This window comes from Colobus angolensis, unplaced genomic scaffold (assembly GCF_000951035.1).
Source record: "Colobus angolensis palliatus isolate OR3802 unplaced genomic scaffold, Cang.pa_1.0 Scaffold306, whole genome shotgun sequence".
NCBI classification, from domain to species: domain Eukaryota; kingdom Metazoa; phylum Chordata; class Mammalia; order Primates; family Cercopithecidae; genus Colobus; species Colobus angolensis.
The window spans coordinates 3,428,385-3,435,733 of NW_012116333.1; positions in this window are offsets into that span (position 1 = coordinate 3,428,385).

Sequence of the window (7,349 nt, forward strand, 5' to 3'; positions counted from 1 at the left end):
ATCTGGCCAATCAAGTGCTCACCCTCACCCAGTCTCAGATTCATCTTTGGCAAATGAGGGAGTCAATTCTCTATCAATGGGTAGCAAGTTCAAATGCTCAGGGGGCAAGTCAGGTAACACAACCGAGTGAAGCCAGAATGATGTTTGTATATGAGGTACTTAAGAGCCTCACTTTCCTAAGTAAATATGCTTTCTCCTATTTTTCTTGAAATGCATACCAGTGCCAGTCTGTTTCTCTTTACCCAATTTTGAGAAAGACGTATATATAAAACATACATTTTTAGGCCAGGCGTGGTGGCTTATACCTTTAATCCAGAACTTTGGGAGGCCCAGGTAGGAGAATTGCTTGAGGTCAGAAATTCAAGGGCAGCCTGGACAACATAGTGAGAACTCTGTCTCTACAAAATAAAAAGATTAGCCAAATTGGAGGCTGAGGCAGGTGGATCACCTGAGGTCAGGAGTTCAAAACCAGCCTCTATAACATGGTGAAACCCCATCACTACTAAAAATACAAAATTAGGCAGGGTGCAGTGGCTCACACATGTAATCCCAGCACGTTGGGAGGCCAAGGTGAGTGGATCACGAGGTCAGGAGATCGAGATCATCCTGGTTAACACGGCAAAAACCCGTCTCTACTAAAAATACAAAAGAAGTTAGCCAGGTATGGTGGCAAGCACCTGTAGTCCCAGCTACTCAGAAAGCTGAAGTAGGAGAATGGTGTGAACCCAGGAGGTGGAGCTTGCAGTGGACCGAGATCATGCCACTGCACTCCAGCCTGGGTGACAGAGCAAGACCTTGTCTCAAAAAAAAAAAAAAAAAATTAGCCAGATCTAGTGGCACATACCTGTAATCCCAGCTACTTGGGAGGCAGGAGCATCAGCTGAACCTGGGAGGCAAAGGTTGCAATGGGCCGAGATCATGCCATTGCACTCCAGCCTGGGCAACAAGAGCAAAACTCCATCTCAAACAGACAGGATAGACAGGACAGGACACAACACTACATGACAAGATGAGAAGAAATAATATGTCTTTCACAATAATCTTTCAGAAAATAAAAAAGGATGGATCTTGCTCCAACTCCTTCAATGAGGCCAGTGTTACCCCAATACCAAAGCTAGACAAACACACCAAAAGAAACAAAAATTATAGAACAATATCTCTCATGAATATAGATGCAAACATACTCAATAAGATACTAACAAACAAAATCCATCAACATATACAAAAGATTATACACCATGACCAAGTATGATTTATCCCAGAAATGCAAGGTTAGTGTGACATCCAAAAATCAAGTAATGCTTTCTCTAGTATACGGTGAGATTTTTAAAACTAATTAATTAAAAGCAACAAAACCCCCAAATCAGTGAATATAATGCACTAGATTAATAGATTAAAAGATATCAGATTGTCATTTCAATAGATACAGAAGCATTTGACAATAGCCAACATACATTCATGGTAAAAATTCTCAACAAACTAGGAATAAAAGTAAACTTCTTCAATATGATAGAGGGCAACTACAAACAACCTACAGTTAATGTACTCAATGATGAAAGACAGAATGTTTCCCACTCACTTATAGGACACAGGCAAGAATGTCTACTCTTACCACTTCTATTCAACACTGTACTAGTAGTCATAGCCAGGGCAACTTAAAAAGGGGGTAGAGGGAGAAACAGAGAGAAAGGTAAATTAAAGACATCTATAATGAAAAGGAAAATGTAAAACTGTATTTATTTGTAGACCACATGATCTGTATGCAGAAAATCCCAAGTAATCTACCAGAAAAATTTTACTGGAATTAATAAATAAGTTTAGCAAACAAGGTTCAGGTATACAAGGCCAATGTGTAAAAATCAATTGTATTTCTACATACTAGTAATAAACAATGTGAAAATGAAATTAAGGAAACAAAATTTCATTCACAATAACACCTAAAAGAATAAAGTACTTAGAAATGAGTTTAATTATATAAATGCAAGACTTACAATAAAAATTATAAAACTTTGCTCAGAGAAATTGAAGAAGTTCTAAATTAGAGGCAGCAAACTACAGTCCATGGTCCTGATCTGGCCCCCTGTTTGTTTTGTAAATAAAGTTTGATTGAAACACTATTTTTTTTTTTTTTGAGACGGAGTTTTGCTCTTGTTGCCCAAGCTGGAGAGCAATGGCATCATCTCAGCTCACTGCAACATCTACCTCCCAGGTTCAAGTGATTCTCCTGTCTCAGCCTCCCGAATAGCAGGCAGGCATGCGCCACGATGCCCGGCTATCTTTTTGTATTTTTAGTAGAAACGGGGTTTCTCCATGTTACTCAGCTGGTCTTGAACTCCTGACTATAGGTAATCTGCCCGCCTCAGCCTCCCAAAGTGCTGGGATTACAGGCATGAGCCACCACGCCTGGCTAACAACTGCTTTTACACTACAAAGCAAAGTTGAATATAGCCCACAACACCACAAATATTTTTACTATATGGTTCTTTGCAGAAAATTTGCTAATCCCTGATTTAAATAATCCCATGTTCATAGATTAAAAGACTATATTGTTAAGATGGCAGTCCTCCCCCAATTTATTGACAAATTCCTGCCAATTAAAAAAAAAATTAATGCGATTCCTAAGAAAGTGAGTCCATTCCAAATACTGTGAAATCAAGGGAAAAAATTAAAAAGTCAGTCCTGGCTGGGTGCAGTGGCTCACGCCTGTAATCCCAGCACTTTGGGAGGCCAAGGCAAGTGGATCACCTGACGTCAGGTGTTCGAGACCAGCCTGGTCAACATGGTGAAACATTGACTCTACTAAAAATACAAAAATTAGCTGGGCATGGTGGCATCTGCCTGTAATCCCAGCTACTAGGGAGGTTGAAGCAGGAGAATCACTTGAACTTGGGAGATGGAGGTTGCAGTGAGCCAAGATTGTGCCACTACACTCCAGCCTGGGCAACAAAGTGAGACGTGGTCTAAAAAAAAAAAAAAAAAAAAAAATGTCCAGCAGGTTTTTGTAGAAATTGATAAGTTTTTGCTAAAATTTATATAGAAAAGCGAACGACCTAGGATAGCTAAATATTTTGAAAAAGAACAAAGTTAAAAAAAAAACCTCACACTTTCCAATTTCAGCACTTACTATTGTTAAAGAAAAATTTTGCACCAGACACTTGTCAAAAATGTCAAGACAGATTTTATTCAGACTACTGTAGCAAGGAAGAGACACTTCAGCATTAATTGAGCTCAATTCCACCAAACCAGAAGGCAGGAGGCTTTTTAAATGCTAGGATGTGTTAACGGAAAAGTACTGAAGGATGCTAGTTGAGGGGAGGGAGGTTTGATCAATGAGTACATTGACTAGATTGTGAACTTGTGCTTATCAAATTGTGGACTGGTGGTTATCAATATCAGGGTCCTACCCTACCACCAAAATTGGGAGACAGAGGCTCTGTCGTACCTAATGATTACATTTCAAAGCAATGGCTCCCAGGTCCTTGGGAAAGACATTCCTGTGTTATAGAAGATACATTTCCAAGAGACAGAGAAAGGATTTCTAACTGCCAGTTTTCTAAAGTAAATCCTTTAGGAAAAGGGGGTTCAGGGGCCTATATTCAGGCTTTGCCTGGAACAAATCATAAATCATAAATTCTCTGGGCAGCATTGAATTTTATTGGGCAGAAACGTAAGGGGGCTGAGGTCATCATCCTAAGGACATGGCCATGAACTGTCAGAAACGATAGTGTTTGTTGAAGTCTTTTAGTGTCGGAGGTGGATGAAATCATTTGCACTGGGAGTCTGCAGTTTGTTTTTTTATTTATCTTTTTTTTTTTTTTGAGATGGGCTTTTCTCTTGTTGCCCAGGCTGGACCCAGGCTGGAGTGAAGTGGTAAGATCTTGGTTCACTGCAACCTCCGCTTCCTGGGTTCAAGTGATTCTCCTGCCTCAGCCTCCTGAGTAGCTGGGATTACAGGTGTGCTCCGCCATGCCTGGGTAATTTCTGTATTTTTTTAGTAGAGACAGGGTTTCACCATGTTGGCCAGGTTGGTTACGAACTCCTGATCTCAGATGATCTGCCCACCTCAACCTCCCAAAATGCTGGGATTACAGGTGTGAGCCACTGTGCATGGCCCAGAGTCTGCAGTTCTTATAGGCCAAGATTGAGGCTTAGTTGAAAACGGGGCTTAGAGGAGCCTGATTAAAGTTTGGTCAGGGAGAACCTTTATCACTACAAAGCCACAGCAAGCAAGACGGTGTGATACTAGCGTATGGTCAGATATGCAGATCAAGGAAATAGAGAAATTGAGAGTCCAGAAAGTGTAAGAATTAAAGAAAGAGGAAATAAACACAAAAGATGGCTTGCTAGTTAAGACAGGTTTATTTTAGAGAAAACAAACCTGAGAGGAGCTTTTGGCCAAGTTAGGTTAGAGGCACACTTTTTTTACTGACTGAGTTTTTAAGGATTTAGGGTGGGAGAGCTTATTAGAGACTTGGACTCCTTTTGCTTTTTTGTTGTTGTTGTTGTTGTTGTTGTGCTTACTTGGGAGGGAGAGTTGTGTGTTTGTTTTTATATATATATTTTTGCAGTTGCAGGCATACCCCTCAAATTTGTTTTTACCTTTTTTATTTTAGTGCACTTGAAGGGAAAGGAATGTGCTTATTAAGGCCTGCTGTTTTACTGGGGCCCACTGAATGAGGGTAAAGTTTGGCAGTTATCCAAGAGACTTTTTCCCCACCCTTTTTGGTGCCTAAGCTGTTTTATTTGTATTTTACTATCTGTTTTTTCTGGCTGCTTGTAGAAGAGAAGTGATTTCCTTGAAATGCATGAGGCTAGAAAGGGAGCTGGAATTTTTAAAGTGGTGGTGTTTGTCTGAGATGACAGTGCTCCTGCTCTGTCAGAAAGAAATCCTACATTTGTGGTCAGTTGATTTTGACGTTCAGCAAATATTTACTGAGCCCTTATTGCCAACCAAGCATGGTACTAAGCACTGGAATTATTGAGATAGTTAATATATGGTTTCTGTCTGAGATAAATCTGTTTTGTGAGAGAATATTTCGTGTTAAGAGAAACATGACAAAGCGTCAAGCAGTCATCGATCTGCCTTCAGTTTTTCCACTTATAAAGTAAGAGAGTTTGACCAAATAATTATTCTCAAACTTCAGAATTCTTAAGAATCACCTGCCCCCAGCTTAAATCCTAGGTCCTGCCTAATCTTAGGGCCTAAACTTTTCCCCTTCATGACTCTGATCTGGCTACTTTGGCCTTCCTGATGTTCCTTGAACAAATTGAGCAAATTCTTCTTCTTTTTTAAAATAAATTTTTAATTTTTAAAATTTTAATAAATTTTTCATGTTATTCAAAGTTGGTACAGAATTGCTAACATTTCCATAAAATAATTACTATGCTTCCATTGCAGGACAAAATATCACAGAAAGGAATGTAAGTTTGCAAAAAATTGTAGCTCATCTTAAGTTTTCAAATACTTTTGAAGGCTAATGCAGCAGCTGGCAAAGTAACACACAGTACACAAAGAACAGTGTATTTTACAGAGTCAGTGATGAAAACAGACAGCTCTTCAGCAGATATGCTTCATTTTTTCATGTTCTAAACAATAACTCTTTGAAAAACACTTGAAATCAAGATCATAGATGTCTGAAGAAATTCTGGCCCCTGGCTTTTGCCCTGGCTGCCCACTCTCCCCCAGATAGTCATGGTCTCACTCCCTCGCTTCAGGTCAGAGCCCACAACAGCACTCCCTCCCACCACTTTCTTCTTTCATACTGCATTTCATTCACAGTTCACCACTGCCTCATTTTACTTTATGGATTTGTGTGTTTATTGTCTGCCTTGTCCACTAAAGTGCCAGTACCATGAGGCAGAGACTTGACATATCTTGCTCACCACTGTATTCCCAGCAACCCAAACAATGCCCAGCACTGTTGCTCAGTACTTTTATATAAATGAACAAATGAATAATAATAGTAGTTGCTTTGCAGTTGAAGGGCTGGAATAGGGAGAGCTGGAGACCTTATTTTCTTCCTTCCTTCCCTCCCTCCCTCCCTCCCTCCCTTCCTTCCTTCCTTGACACTGAGTGTCACTCTGTTGCCCAGGCTGGAGTGCAATGGCACAATCTTGCCTCACTACAATCTCCATTTCTTAGGTTCAGGTGATTCTCCTGTCTCAGCCTCCTGAGTAGCTGGGACTACAGGCATGTGCTACCATGCCGAGCTAATTTTTGTATTTTTGTCGAGACAGGGTTTCACCATGTTGGCCAGGCTGCTCTTGAACTCCTGACCTCAGGTGATCTGCTCACCTTGGTCTTCCAAAGTGCTGGGATTACAGGCATCAGCCACCATGCCCAGCTGGCTTTATTTTCATTTTACATTTTCCTAATCTCCTGAATATATCATTCTAAAGAATACCAATATGGCTGGGCATGGTGGCTCATGCCTGTAATCCCAGCACTTTGGGAGACCGAGGCAGGTGGATCACCTGAGGTCAGGAGTTTGAGACCAGCCTGGCCAACATGGCGAAACCCTGTCTCTACTAAAAATACAAAATTAGCCGGGCGTGGTGGCGAGCACCTGTAATCCCAGCTACTTGGGAGGCTGAGGCAGAAGAATCACTTTAACCCAGAAGGCAGAGGTTGCAGTGAGATTGCACCACTGCACTCTAGCCAGGGCGACAGAGCAAGACTCCATCGCTTAAAAAAAAAAAAAGGCTGGGTGCGGTGGCTCACGCCTGTAATCCCAGCACTTTGGGAAGCTGAGGCAGGCAGATCACAAGGTTAGGAGATCCAGATCATCCTGGCTAACACAGTGAAACCCTGTCTCTACTAAAAATACCAAAAAACAGTTAGCCGGGTATGATGGCGGGCGCCTGTAGTCCCAGCTACTCAGGAGGTTGAGGCAGGAGAATGGCGTGAACCTGGGAGGTGGAGTTTGCAGTGAGCCAAGATCGCGCCACTGCACTCTAGCCAGGGTGACAGAGCAAGACTCCGTCCCAGAAAATATTGATATGGGTTATTGGGAAGTGAGATTTGGGACTAAATATATTTCTTTGCATACTCCTATACTTTTGACAATATTAATAAACAGTATTTTTAAAAACAGGGTCAGAGAAGGCCTACAATTTAAATGTGTCTCCTCCCTTTCCCATAAAGTTCTGATATGCAGAACTTTTTGAAGAAGGATGACAAGACCTAGGTAAGTGTTGCGGGGGGTTGGGGGGAGGGGAATAACACTCAGGTTGAGGGATGCGCAAAGCTTCCCTGCTGTGATGTGCATTCGAGAGGGCTAAAAGCATTGTAATTGTTTTAGGTTCATTATAAACACCTGCACAAGGAAGACAGCACACACTCAGCTATT